The sequence below is a fragment of the Paramisgurnus dabryanus genome, chromosome 23, assembly GCF_030506205.2.
Source record: "Paramisgurnus dabryanus chromosome 23, PD_genome_1.1, whole genome shotgun sequence".
Lineage (NCBI taxonomy): Eukaryota > Metazoa > Chordata > Actinopteri > Cypriniformes > Cobitidae > Paramisgurnus > Paramisgurnus dabryanus.
In genome coordinates, this window is record NC_133359.1 from 13120043 (window position 1) to 13135449 (window position 15407).

General features: G+C 34.8%; 1 protein-coding gene and 1 long non-coding RNA gene across 2 annotated transcripts in view; both read left to right on the top strand.

Moving 5' to 3' along the window:
* Positions 1-15407, top strand: part of ccnd2a (cyclin D2, a) — a 169339-nt gene that overhangs the window by 105430 nt on the left and 48502 nt on the right. The window contains exon 2 of the mRNA XM_065275614.2: positions 5054-5100. The gene's annotated coding sequence lies outside the window, so the exon portion shown is untranslated. The remainder of the gene's footprint in view (positions 1-5053; positions 5101-15407) is intronic.
* On the top strand, positions 13083-14609 carry LOC135781321 (uncharacterized). Its single transcript, XR_010545135.2, has 3 exons — positions 13083-13221; positions 13332-13503; positions 14296-14609. It is a non-coding gene; the product is annotated as an uncharacterized lncRNA (long non-coding RNA).

Below are 15407 nucleotides of genomic sequence, written 5' to 3' on the forward strand. Positions count from 1 at the left end.
TATCTAGCAAAATGATTTTCATTTTTGACAAGAAAAATAAAAAATATGCTCTTTTAAACCACAACTTTTTGTGTAGGTCCGGTCCAGCGCGACCTAACGTAAATGCATAGTGACGTAGGGAGGTCACGTGTTACATATATAAAACGCACATTTGCGGACCATTGTAAACAATAAACTGACACAAAGACATTAATTAGTATCAGTTTACATACAACAACGTAGGAACGGTCCTCTTTTAACACACTTGTAAACACTGGGGCGTAGTTTCGCGTTCGTCCTCTGTGACCTCTTGACGTCATGACGTATTGCGTGGGGTCACGCTGACGTGCCACGACAGGATCTAGACGAGAAGTTGTGCTTTAAAAGTGTAAATTTGTTATTTTTATTGTCAAAAATGACAATCGTTTCGCTAGATAAGACCCTTATGCCTCGTTTGGGATCGTTTATAGACCTTTGAAACTCTGTTGAAAAAAACAAAGTGTTGAGTTAAGTATTAATTGTTGGTGTCTATTAAAGTCCATTAAAATGAGAAAAATCCTGCAATGTTTTCCTCAAAAAACATAATTTCTTCTCGACTGAACAAAGAAAGACATCAACATTTTGGATGACATGGTGGTGAGTAAATTATCTGGATTTTTCTTTTAAGAAAATGGACTATTCCTTTAAAGAAAATATATCACCTGGCAGTGAACTTTGAGCTATATCATTTTACAGGTATTATTTATGCTATTAGCAACATTACACACTAACTAGGGTTTAAAAAATGGGATCAGGAAGAACGTGACCTTTAACACAGCACTTGATTTAGTATAGTGGCGACTGATGCATTTCAAAAGTGGGGAAGTACAGGAACAACTTATTAATAGCAAAATGTGTACTAGTGTGTATTTTTATGATTTTGTCTGCTCCTTCTCATACTAAATGATAAAAAATTTTTTTACGATAGATTCTGACTATGTGTATGTTCCCCAGCATTCTGTGCATGGCTGAGTTTTTAAATGGACAGGAGCAAAGCCAATCATAATGTAAAGAAGCGCAGCTTTCAGACAAGACAGTGACATTGATTGAAAGCCCAATGTCAAATAAACAGTCTGTGTCTAATGCAAATAGAGCCATTACTACTCTCATAGATTCCCAGTTAAGCATAGCGTCAAGGCGGGAAACAAACCGACGTATATAGAGTTTGAACATACATTTTTTGTCTGTTTAAATCTACAGCACAGGTGCCTGCCATAGACTATACTGAAGCTGTGTTTAAATTGGGCTTGATACGCATGTTGTGAATCTATTTAATATTAAAGGGGAGATTTTACAAGACCATTTTAAGATGTCAAATAAATCTTTGGTGTGCCCAGAGTACGTATATAAAGTTAGCAAAATACCATAGAGATTATTTATTATAGCATGTTAAAATTGCCACTTTATAGGTATGAGCAAAGTTTTTGGGTGTGTCCTTTAAAATGCAAATTAGTTGATATCTACATTAAATGGCAGTGCTGTGGTTGGATAGTGCAGATTAGGGGGCGGTATTATCCCCTTCTGACATCACATGGGGAGCCAAATTTCAATTACCTATTTTTTACATACTTGCATAGAATGGTTGACCAAAACTAAGTAACTGGGTTGATGTTTTTCACATTTTCTTGGTTAATAGAAGCACTGGGGACCCAATTATAGCACTTAAATATGGAAAAGTCAGATTTTCATGATATGTCCCCTTTAATGTATATAAAAGCGAATATAGTTAATTTAATGAACAGTACATATTGAAATGCACCAAGAGTGATTATCTTGACTAGTGATGAGTTGCTGTAACTTATAAAATAAAGTTAAATGAGCTTAACTTTATTTTATAAATTACAGCAACTTATCACTATTCAAGTACATTTAAGTTGATTTAAAAATGTTATTAAACTGTTAGAAGGTAATTTTTTGCAGTGTATTCTTACAGCAGTCACCACTGATACAATAACTGAAACAATAACACAAAAACTCCCCTTTCACTGTTGACCACCTGTGTAACATGTGAATCAAAAAGGAGATTGTCTTCCTTTTTTCACTATCAAATCAGGTGGTTTCATTGAAAGAACCCTGGAAGAGTGATTCAACTTTCTATCACAGCTGAATGACACATACAACACTAAGTACTCGAGTTTCAAAGACATTTTTGGGCGATAATAAGGCTCCTTCTAAGTGAAACAGGAACAATGAAAGAACTTTAGTCTCACATCATTTATCTCCCCCGAGTTTCCTGAGCGTCTGAAGCCTGGGATCTGCTCCAGACATCTGCCCATTCACACGCTTTTGTATGCATACTCCTTGCTCACTTTGTTCGCATTGAAATATGTGTTTTGACAACTTCACATCTCAGTAGCTTTAGGGATGTGATCGCTCCCCCCTCGCTCCTGACTTCCTCTAACCGTGCCGAGATTCTCGCGTTCGCCCATTTTCTTTGCATTCTCGCCAGGTGAGCTGAACCCTGTCTATTATGGGTAAAGCTGTCCTGCTTAAACTGATTAGAGACATGAAATGTTTGAATATAGAAAAAAGACGTCTGCGGGGTGAATCACTGAGAATGAATGACGCCCACTGATCCCATTGTTTGTTTGCATTCATCGTCTGTGTTTTTCTAGCACTTAATTCGCTAAGGAAATTATGCAAATCAATTAACGTCACAAATTTGTGCTGAATACTGTGTGTCGGGGCAGTATCAGGCTGTTTACGAATGCTGGATTGTAAAAGATCAAGCAGATCTTATTAACTTGACTGGGATTGTGAACATTGCGCTTCTCTTTAAAAATGCTAAATGTATTAATAAAATGCTTCTGCTGCTGATCACTAGAAAAACCTCTCATCCATAACATTTTCTTAAAATTTTTTTTTTGACTTTTGTGAATAGGGCAATTTACATATTAAGGGGGAGAATTTGTGTTGAAAATAACAACAATGATATCATTTAAATATGCATGCTCTGTTGGTAGAGAATTGTGCTAGCAACGCCCACATCACCGACTCGATTCTCAGTGAACATGCAAACTGATTGCATGTCTGTATTGTAAGTTGCTTAAATCCTTAAGCTCCAGCCAAATGAATACAATGTTTTAAAAGTGAATGGACCAGGGCTGGCTTTTAACACACATGTTTATCTAGCCAACGATAAAACAACATTTGTGTGAAGGAACAAGAGATTTGATTACATTTACTTATCTGTTGTTTAATTTGGTTCAAAGACATAATTGGAGAATAAACACAGGAGGAGCGCAGATGCAAACGTCGCTAAACTCTCTCACCTCGGTCAAAAATTAGATGATAATAAATTAATGCTATTAAAATTGCTTAATCTGGCCTTAGGTCATCCAGAAAAACTTTTCAGCAAAGTTCAAAGATGAATTGGATAGATGACGGTGCGCGAATCGACCGTGTTTCACATTCAAACTTGTGTCCATTGTGAGTGCTTGGACCTGAATACAACCCGAATGTGGCAGTGACATGGATCACAGCGCCCCCTAATGTGTGGTTCAGTTTCTTTATGTTTACATTCGGACTTTCATTAAGTGCAATGTTTCTAGTTGTATCTTTAGTGATTGCAAATGTTTACTGTCCAAAGAAATATATATTTTCTGTGGTTTTTGCACAAAAGACTGCATGCACTTAAGCACTATTCGGACGGGATTCGTTTTCCAAACAACGTTTGAGTTTCAACGTGTCCCCCAAGACGTCTGTGATTTTTATGTACCGATTCGGACGGGATTAAAAAAATGCAGGCTATTCCAGAGATGGGATGTCTGTTTCATGCATTTGGGCGTTGCAGAAGAGCACGTTCTCTGGATATGTGTGTTTGTAATGTTTAATATTTTGCTTTAAATGTAAAATTATGAAAGAACATGTAATTTATTAATTTAATTTTAACAAATCAAAATAAAATATACAAATCCTACTAAAGTAACGTTAGCCTACGTGTTTTATATTACTGTCTGCTTATAATAAACGCAAAGAAATGAAGAAATAATGATTAATAACAATTTATTATCTTTATTAATTAACATTAACATTCCGGAGTTGAACAACTTTGAACGGATTTTCTTATAACGTTAATGATATTACAGTTGCCAGTCTTAACAGTGTTTGATATTCAGCTCGTTTTGATTTAATTATTTTATTTTGGCGAATGCGAAAAAACATCCATATCTGAATGAATGGGACTCAGGAAATACAATATACGGGCATTAGTAAGACCTTACGGCAGATCACGTTGGCCAAAACACGAAATGAAACGTGTTTTCAAAAGATATTGCGGGCAAACACAGACATTTGCATCCGGACGGGATTAGATTTCTCAGAGGACCTCTGAGTTCGGCGAAAAACAGTAGGTAAATTGCTCTGGAATTCTTACGGAGGTCGTCAGAGAAAAACACAGACATGGCCGATAATGACGGGATTAAAAACAAAGAGGACCTCTGAGAAGCACGATTTTCTCAGAGGTCCCCCTGTAAAACTAATCCCGTCCGAATAGGGCTTTAGAGGGTTTTGTAGCGAATGACAGACAAATTTGGCATAACAAGGCATTTCGATTGCTAACTAATAACATTTTCATTGCATTAAAGTGAAATAACTAAAGAGCATGATAAAAAAAGCTAATTTACAGGGTTAGGGTTATCTGAACTCCTCGTTTGTCTTTATTTATGCACACTACAGTTTAATTCCTACAGAAACAGCTTTTCAACTATGCACAAACTTTTCCACGTTGCTGATTTCCAAAGCCTTACGCAGTAACAAAACCAGTATGGTCTGAAAGTGTGGGGTTTCTCTCCTCTTCAACTGGCCATCATGAGGGGATTTCCACCAATTTCAGCACAAGGAGAACATGAATTTTCCATAAAAAGGAAGATATGTTTACTGTGCTACAGTACATTACACTGTACAGTTCTAGACTATACAGTATCATAGCCAAAACCGTAAGGGGCCCTGAAGCTGGATGCGTCCTGGCAGTATATTTATATTGTGAAATAAATGCAACTTAATGACTGTTTGTTTCTTTTCCTTTTTTGTGCAGGAGCTCATGGATTTCACATAGACCAGTGATCGTGCAAGCACACCTAAGTAAGTGCTGGTTTAAGGTTTAATTAACACAGCTCTATGTTCTATATGATTTTCCCTTTTGAAATGTCTTTCTATAAGTTTTGCAGATCAGTGTATTTGGGGTGATGCTGTTTATGGCTTTCTTGGCAATAATTGAGATGTTGATAGATTTCGGGTTGTTTGAGGGCATACAGGAAGTTATCAACCATGAAACAGGAAATATCTGCTTCTAATGTGATTAATTTTTGTGGCAAGCATTACAGTAATACCTGTAGGGTGCTAAGCTTCAAGTAAAAATGTTTCTGTGATTATCCGGACATTAAGCGTTCGTCATTGTAGCTGTAAGATATGTGATTGGACTGTTAAATGTGATTTGGTTCTTTTAAGAAATTAATGTGGTCTTCAGTGCACATGCTTAACTTTTAATATTTAAAATGTGATGCTGGTTCTCAATGTAATATTTTGAAACGATAAATGGATATCGTTGAACTTGCTTCCGACTGTTTGTGTCTGGCATTGGATAGTTGTGTCGTATCTCATCATGCTTCATTTAGAGTTTTCCCTGCATTTCCCACCAGTGTCTAAATACACATAGTTTCATGTGACAGTGTGGAGGTGTGTGTTGTTTTAAAGCTCATAATTACAGTAAAGTGATAATGCATGTGTGTGTGTGTGTGTATAAGGACATGTCTTACCAGGAGCAGGTGTTGCCGACAATGGCTCTTTCACTATCCTTTGCATAAGCTGTGAACCCTAGGTTTGCAAATAGTCAATTTGTGGTGTTGATGAGGCTAGTGGCCTTTTAGTAGCTACTTAGCTACTTAATCAGAAAATGTATTACACATTCAGATAATACAATGTAGGATTTTGGTCCCATGTCTTATTTATTATGTACATTTAATATATATATATATTCATTTATTTTTCTTAATGGGGGGGCGTTAAAGCTATTTCATGCATTCTGACTTATTAACACGGTTTTCTGACTTATTAACACGGTTTAGGCGTTGGATTCCTTTTGCTAATGCCTGGCTCACACTACAGGATTTTTTAAATCCTGGCAGATTATGAAATCTGGTTGCAGCACACACATAAGGAGAATCTTGTCAGATATTCTTCTCTCAAATCTTAAACATGCTCACACTACAGGAATTTAAAATCCTAGTGCATCACACACTAAAGGATATTATTAGGATTATCTTGCCAGAGCATGCACTTCACGTCACCTCAGGAGAAGATTATATAAAGGAATGAAGATTATGATACATTTATTATGATTTCTTTTTTAATATTTACAAAGTATCAGCTTTCATTTTGAAACCTATGCGATTTCTCCTCCTCAGCTCTTGTTTATGACAATGATCATGATATGTTTTAAGGATGTGTTATGCAGGCAGTGTTTGAATGCATACTGTAGATGTGTGCACAATCTAGCACCAACTCAGGTCTAATCCTTATGCAAGATTTACTTAAATTTAAACATCTATTTAAAAACATATTTTAAATATAATTGGCTAGCCTATATATACATTTTTTTTTTTTTTTTTGCACATTTAGGAGTTACTATTAAGTGATGTATGCTATTTCTATCAATGCTCTGTTTTCCTGTTTCTTCCTAACAGGAATATTATTGTAGGTTTATAAGCATTGCTGCTAAATGACTTATGCTTGGTTAAACTCTATTTTGCACTGTTGTTTGCATTATTTAATTCCACTGTATATATACTGCTCTGCAGTGATATTATTTTTAGCTATATACTATGTAAATTCTATTTTTCTTGTTTATTCTTCTGAGGCTACTGGTCTTTGAGAGCTTCTAAACAAATTTCATTATAGTTTTATTATGACAGTAAAGTTTCTATTTTATTCTAATCTATTCTATCTTGCAGTGTAATGTCTAGTGTTAAATTCAGTATTTACATTACCAATGGTTCTGGACAAATATGTAATTTAATGTGAAACGTTGTAAGTCTGGATATGAGGCGCATCAGATTCACAAGTGTGCAGTGTTTCAGCAATCAGTTTCTGTGCGTTTGTGGAGAACTGAAAATCGTCATATCAATTTAAATTCGTTTTGTTAATATGCTAATTATTTAAGTGCAACATATTTCGTGTATGCCTATTTATTTTATTAAATTTCCTCTATACACAGAATACCTGCAGGTGCGTGATGTGACTGACCATCATCATGTTCTGTTGTTTTTAAGATATTTTAGATAATGTTTATAAAAGAGTGAACAACGTGAATCAAGCGAGGAATTCATTTCGATATTTTAAATCGCCTGTCTGCCCCAACGAGCTGCAGTTGTGGCGGAATGAAAGTAGAATGAAACATTAACTTCCACAAACTATTTCTCCGGCTGCGCTGTCTACCCGTACTGCAGCTTGTTTCGCGGTCCCGAAAGCTGTCAATCATCTCCGTCTCTCATTGATTATTGTGAAAGTACTGACGTAATTATGCGGATTTAAAATCCTAAATATCAAACATGTTTGATAAGATCGGGGCGGCCCCGATTTGCTTGAGAGCATATCGCAAGGTGTAAGTTTAGACTTTTAAACGTCTCACATTACAGGATAATCTGAGCCGAACTTCGGAGCCGATCAAGGTCCATTGCCCGATTTTCCCTCGGATTCTCGGGAGGGGAAAATCGGGGTAAATTCGGCCCGATTATCTTGTGGTGTGAGCCAGGCATAAGGCAAGTGTCAAAAAAGCAGTTTGACGTATGACAGAGTATTTCTGTGCCGAATGCACTTTGCCAGGGTTCGTACAAGTTTCAGAAAGTTTCTTTTTCGAACATGAAATATTCATACATAACAATCTTACTTTATTTCTTTTATAGAAAATTTTAATGTATGAAGTACTGTGGAAGTCCTTATATGGGCAATAGCGCAAGCACACACCAACCAAGAGCGAAATCAACGTCACCAGAGAAGTGAGTTGTAGTTTGAGATAAATTTAAGCTTGTTCAGCTTTCTAATGAACCCAGCATTATGTAAACAATGGATATAGTTTGTTTATCCATGGTAGCAGCGGAGTTGTGCGTGTGTGTTTGTTTAACGCTGGATTTCGTTGAAATGTGGCGGATCTAGATGGCTCATGGGTTACAGGCGGTAAGTAAAACTGCATCAAATGTCGGTGTTTTGTTAGTAATTGAATCGTAAGTGCATATAATGTAAATGACACGAACATGTAGTAAATCATAAGTCATCCAGAGATAGTGGGATAATGTTTTGTGTGTGTTGCTTGCTCATGACTCGCTCCGCCCCCGCGGTACGCCTGCCAGAAAGTTGGTCTTATTCGGAAAGAATTGGTACAGCTGATCTGTCTTTTATAAATCTGATAAAACTAAAAACTCTTTGGATATATAAAGGATGTAATACTACTCTATAGGTACTCAAAAGGTGCCATAGAATGCAAAACTGTATTAAACTAGGCATAGATGAATAATAAGAGCTCTGTACATGCTAATAACATATTGTGAGCCTCAATTGCATTTGTTTCTCAACATAACACTGACTGTGACTATACAGTCGAGATGTACGCCCCAACTTTAAATTACACATTAAATGAATTACAAAGTTGTTAAAATGCTGCAAACAAAGTTGTCACTGTTGAGTTAGCACTACATGCTAATTTTAATTGTATATGCTAGCGTTTAAGCTGAAGTTTTACTATTGATTTTACAGTTATGTTTTGCATGTCCATACTGGAAAAAAAAAACACAAACTTACCACTCAGAACTTACCAAACAATAAGTTTTTCCTCAAAATCTGTATTTTCATCTAATAAAGGCTAAACACATAAGGTATGTTTACTAATGTGAGCTACTGGCATGAGCCTCAGAGCAGAGCTCAACATTATTATTCATGACCCTTGCCAATAAGGTAATAATAGACCATTTAATTCAAAAGACAAATCCTAGGCTTGTAAATGGACATGTAAAAAACGTTTCTGGATCATTTTTGCACTTAATAAAGTAACATAGCTTCTATGTAAATATCAAAGAACAATTTAACATATTATTTAAATGCATTCTTTGGCACCTTTAACATGAGATAAGCAAAAACAGCATGTGTTATGTGCGCTTTAACTTTATAAAGTCTGAATGCCATTTTATGTGTAAAATAATTCGCTGCTATAATCTGAAAGCATGGGCAAAATGTTATTTCCTTTTTTTTGAAGTCTTTGACCTTTAGGCTCCGACCTGGACATCGGCCTGTGATTTTACCATTAGCACAGGCTCTCGGTATCACAAATGATCTGATACTTAACTGTGTCGAACCACAGAAACCTGAATTACAGTTGGATTCCGGTAAATGTTCACATGAGGGGTTTTCATGCTATTTATAAATCTCATTCATTACCAAAACCTTTCATTTACGTTTGCATTACTTATAGAATTATTTTCTGTAAATCCTGAAACCAGGTTTGTCCATAACCCTATAACATAAATTCAGCATAGACACAGACGTAATAACTGACAGTGGAACAGCTCCTTGTTTCACTTTCTGGATGTCAATGAGAACTGTGTGAACACTTTCTTTCAGCATTCATTTTTTAATTGCTTATTTTTTAATTAATTATTTTGTAATTTTTGTTTATACAATTGTTAATATTTGGCTTTAAACAAAGTTCACATTGTAATTGATTGTAGTTCATAGTTTTATCATGTGCCTTTTGTAGATTATATTCACATTTTATTCTTATTTAATGCAATATAATAAAATTCACATAAATAGTATGTGGATTGAAATTCAGATTGTGTTTGTATGCTGCTGCTGCATGTGCTTATTTATTGTCTCGTTTACAGAAATATCTATGTTAAGAATGACTTTGCACTTTTAACAATATGGGTGTCATACACTTGCCATCTTTCAGTTCCTGGGATCAGGTCTTCACAGCTGCCAGCTACAGCTGAGCTCTGGTTTCTAAGCATTGGTTTCTAAAACCCCTTTTTATTCTGTTTCTCCTGAAACTCTTTAGGGTGTGTTTCCCAGTGTTCTGATCTCTTTGCGGTTCAGACATGCCAGCCAATCTCCTGATTACTGGATCCATCTGTTTTATTAGATTGTGTCTTATTGCTGGTACCATTCTAAATGTCAAATTTGGAGACCAGCATGTATCACTTCCTGTTCTATAAAATACAGTAATGCCAGACTCTTTATAATGTTGCAGTTTTTGTCATATTTGCCATGAGGGAATTTGAGGGGGAACATTTTAAGATCCAATTTTTTTCAGTTTCCAACTTTGTTGTAAAACAGGGTAAAACAAGGTTTTACAAGGATAATATTAATTAACTTGCTGTTTGGATGCTTTTTTGTAAATCCTTGCCAGGATTGTTACATACTCGCATGTGCCTTTCATTACTTAATTTATTCATTAGCACACACAAACATATCAAAACTTAGAGCTGTCAATTGAAGAATGATCAATTTAAATAATAAATATTATTATTATTATTTTGTAAATAATGTAAAGCTTTGGGGTAATAGATGTTCAAATAACTGATAAAAATTGGGAATTTATTAATGATATTGATTAGTTTTAATGAATCTTTAGCTATATCAACTGACTTTAACTAAATATAACTTTCTATTTGTGGAAGGTGCTGAATTCTTATTGAGATATGCTGCATCATGTTTTCTGTTCCATGTATGTTTGAAATGTTTTGTTTTGTGTTGTACATGTTGCGTCATGTTTATTAATATATTTGTTTATATTAGCCCTTTGCTACACTGTAAAAAGTAAAAGTTGAATCAACTTAAATTTTACTTCAATTGAAAATTTAATCTCACTTTTAGTTAGAAATTTAAGTTTAAAATGTTGAAATATTTTAGTTGTTACCAATTGAAGTAATAAAAAAAAAACCCATAAAATTTCCCCTAAAAGTGAGATTAAATTTACATTTTAATCCAACAAGTTGATCCAACTTTTACAGTCTAATTGTCCCCTTAATGAAGTTGTAAAGTAATATGTTGACTAATGAATTCATTGAATTCATATTTTCAGATAATTTAACGTCCCGTCGTCAATTATTCCTTACATAATTGGACAGAAACAAAGACGACATGTGTAAATCATTCATAAGACTATAGATTATCAAACATGATTGCAAAATGGATTGCTATGGACTTTAGGCCAGTGGTAAGCTTATATTTAGCGGATTGTTTGTTTACACAACAATTTTCAAATGGTAAGAAAATGACTTTAAATGAAATATTATTTTCTAATTTGCATTAATACCTTTTTATACATTTTATTAAAAAAATTGTAAGATGATTTAAAGTAAAGTCAGGACACCAAAGCTCTTAATCAGACAATGAAACAACACTAGTGTGCAAATTCAATAGGGTAGAACCGGGACGAAAGTAACGTAAGACGAAAGTAACGTAAGACGAAAGTAACGAAGCGATTTTCTCAGAGCATTCCATTTGCATTCCAAACTATGACAGCATATTTAGGATGCAACCCTTGACAGAGATTTACGCGTGTAGGTCCAGAAAGCAAATTGTGTTTTTCGTGTCCGGTGTCACAGTACTGATCAATCTACATTATTTAGGCAGCGTCCAAATATCCACACTTGCAGTCTTTGCACTTGGCCACTTGACTACTTACATGACGTATTTCCTGTATTTTGCCCAATTGTAAAAATATTAATCCAGGTAGTGGCAGCAATTTGCACCAAAACGCATTTGTTTTTATTTAAGCTACTTAAAATAAACATAAGCTTTTCTTTAAATAAAATGAACACATAATCACTCTGAAATGAACATTTATTGAACTAAAAGATTATCTACACTTATCTGAAACTTTCAGAAGCAGAATTCTTTGCACCTGTAAAACTTTTCATTTTGTGCATGCAGCTTTATTAAAGTTTATTTTTTATTCAGTAGTCCCTGAATAAACGACACAATTAATTTTATTTCCAATTATGTGATTAAAAGCAGTTGTTGAAGATACACTGTAAGCAATTGCCGTAAATTTACAGCCAATTTTCAACACTAAAATACTGTTTTCATGTTAAACAGTTTAGTACTGTAGTTAGCAATGCATTGTGGGCTGCTTAAATTGGAGCAACAAGACAGAGGCCCTCAACAGTAAGTTGATGTTTTAAATTACAGGACAATACAGTATTTTCTCGAAAATGCATGTTGACTGGGGAATTTGGAGCACGGTCAGAAGCAATATTAGTTTTATAAATTGAAATATATCTTTAAAAAAATACAGAAGTAATTTGTCATTAACCCCTGGATGGAATTTCGGGAACCATTATTTGGATTGGAGATTTTCCAGAAGAGGACGTACAATTTAGATGACGTGCTGCACATTCTCAAGTGTTCTTCATCAAATTCATCGGGTCTTGCATCTACAAATGAAACGGTAATTCAAATTTTATTCATATTGCCAAAAATGCTTGATATCAACTGATAGAAGCTTCTCTTGCTAGGGATTTAAACATGTCATTGAACAGTGAGGCTTAGATTTGAATAGCCAAAACAATATTACTTTTGAATGGTATTTTGTTTAATTTTGGTAAAGTTAGACGTAGGCTACTTCTGAATTTGAGAAACAACACTTATTAAAAAATTTACTTTAACCAAACCATAGGATTATTTGAACATCGACTATCCAAGATGGTTTTGGTGAGTTTTATTTTGTTTGTGTCGACTTTTAATGAAAAGTTAAAAGTTTGGTTAAAGTTGAATAGTCAAGGCTTTGCATTTTTCTTTTTAAACGCCAAATTGGTGTGAAAATATTGTCTTTCTGGACTCTTTGTGAATGCAATGTGTGTACTAGTTTGTGGGAGTACTACTACATATGTAAAAAGAGAGGTGTAAATATTTTTTTGGCTCAAAGGAAGCTGCATGTAAGCTACGTGTGACAACATGGAGTTAAAAAGATAAATTGTTACCCTTTAAATTTTGAATGTCAAATCTATTTAGAAGTTTGATTGTAGGTACCTCGTTCACGTCTTGGTTACATTCCACCTAGTGTTTACTAATTATTGTCCTTTTTATAAATTTTCTTCTTAAAAATCTTATTATGGTAAGGATAATGTATTTGTTCCCTTCAGGTTTCTGCCACTGCAGCTGACGTTGAGACAACTCTCAGTCTTCCTGCAAGTCCTCGCCTGATACCTGGTAATATACATTTAATTTAGAATCATTGATAGACACATTGTATATTTTATCCATTCATCTTGAGTTTACAAATGTTTACACAAGGTAACAAGTATTACCATGTTGTTAAGTTTCAAGTGCAACAAGGCAAGTCACAATTAAGGGTTGGATGATCACCTTTAAGGGCTCTGAGGGCATCACACCAACATTTGAAATTGGACTTGCTGCTATGTTTGCAACCTACTTCATTTTCAGCCTTCAGTATCAAGATGAGACAGCCTGCCCTCTGGAATTCATTCAGAGGTAAACCCCTTCAATCCCTGCCATCATTATATAGATATATACAATTAAATTAATGTGTTTGTATTTTATGCATAAAATGGAATTAGTACTGTACATTTCAAGCCTCAACACCTACACACACACACACACACACACACACACACACACACACACACACACACACACACACACACACACACACACACACACACACACACACACACACACACACACACACACACACACACACACACACACACACACACACACGCACATACGCACATACGCACACACGCACACACACAGGGTATAGACTTTATTATAATTCCATTTGATGTCATTAAAGGAATAGTCTACCCTTTTGCCATATTAAACTATGTTATTACCTCAACCTAGACGAATTAATACATACCTATCTTTTTTCAATGCGTGCACTGTACAGCGTGTTGTGAATGTGTTAGCATTTAGCCTAGCCCCATTCATTCCTATGGTACCAAAAAAAAAGTTTTATTTTGTGGCACCATACTTACTGGTATAACTCCTCATGTAACAGTCTTTAAATAAGGAAAACACGGAAGTGTTTGGTGGCTTCCCTGTTTGGTACCATAGGAATGAATGGGGCTAGGCTAAATGCTAACACATTCACAACATGTTGTACAGTGCACGCATTGAAAAAAGATAGGTATGTATTAATTTGTCTAGGTTGAGGTAATAACATAGTTTAATATGGCAAAAGGGTAGACTATTCCTTTAAATCCACTCAATTTGTGCAATGACGAAAGACAAAAAAACAATTAATTGCTTTTGATTTAGGCACTTCATTGATATAAATCAAGAGAGAGGAACAAATGCCAAAATCATCAGACAAGATTGTCTCTAAGAAGAAAGGTGTGATCGTCCAGAAGTCGTCTTCTGCAGTTAAATACACACGTGGCCATGCTACTGAAGAATCTCCTTGACTTTTTAATGGAACTTCATATAGATCGGTGAGTATATAATCTTTCTCTCATTTTTTTGACAGTCTGGCATTGCCACAATTATACTGGTATTTTTAACTTTATAAGCATTCGCTTGGAGTTTATACTTTACATTCGTGATTGTTTAGTTTATTTATGAGTATGGTTGTTTTTTGTTCTTTGACAGTGACAGCACTGGAATAATGCTGCAGAGAGGAACAGCGGCTACTAAAGTGATGATCGTCTCTTCTGGATCCACAAGAACTAAGATGTAAAAACACAAACCTACCTCACAGGACAATTTTAAGAGGTAACCTGCAAGTCTAGCTTGCAGTGGCACATGTGCCTACCCTACGGTTTCATCCTAAATGTTTTTATGCATGTTATTGATACATCCTGACAAAATGTTCTACTGTACTATAATAGTTTCAAAATGGCCTTAGGTATGTTTTCAAAAATACTTTTTTATGCAAAACTATAGGTTATGCCCTTCACATTTGGTTAGGATTAGGGGCAGTCTCTGATGAGCAATTTAAGAACGTACGTTTATTGCCATAGTCTAAAGCAAGAAACTACTGTTTCTGTTTACTACTAGAAAGCTTTTTCAGCATTGTCCAACAGGATTTATTTTCTTTCCTTTTTTGTATTCATGTTGACATTGACATTTCTCTTTGAAATAAAGGTGTTTGATTTGGAAGTTTTTGTTGCTTATTTTGCATAATATTCACAATAATGCATATCTTAAGCAGTTGTCTTTAGCCCTGGGAATTCATTGGGCAAGTTCATGGGAGACTGATATTTTAAATATCAATGAAGAATTTTTAGAGACTAAATTTATGTTATTTAAAAAATGCTGCATATTTCTGTGATTATTTGGAAATTACAATAATAATATTACAAATATATTAGGTTGTTACTTTAAACCTAAACAATATTATTTTAGTTTCTAAATAAATCACAGAAAAATGC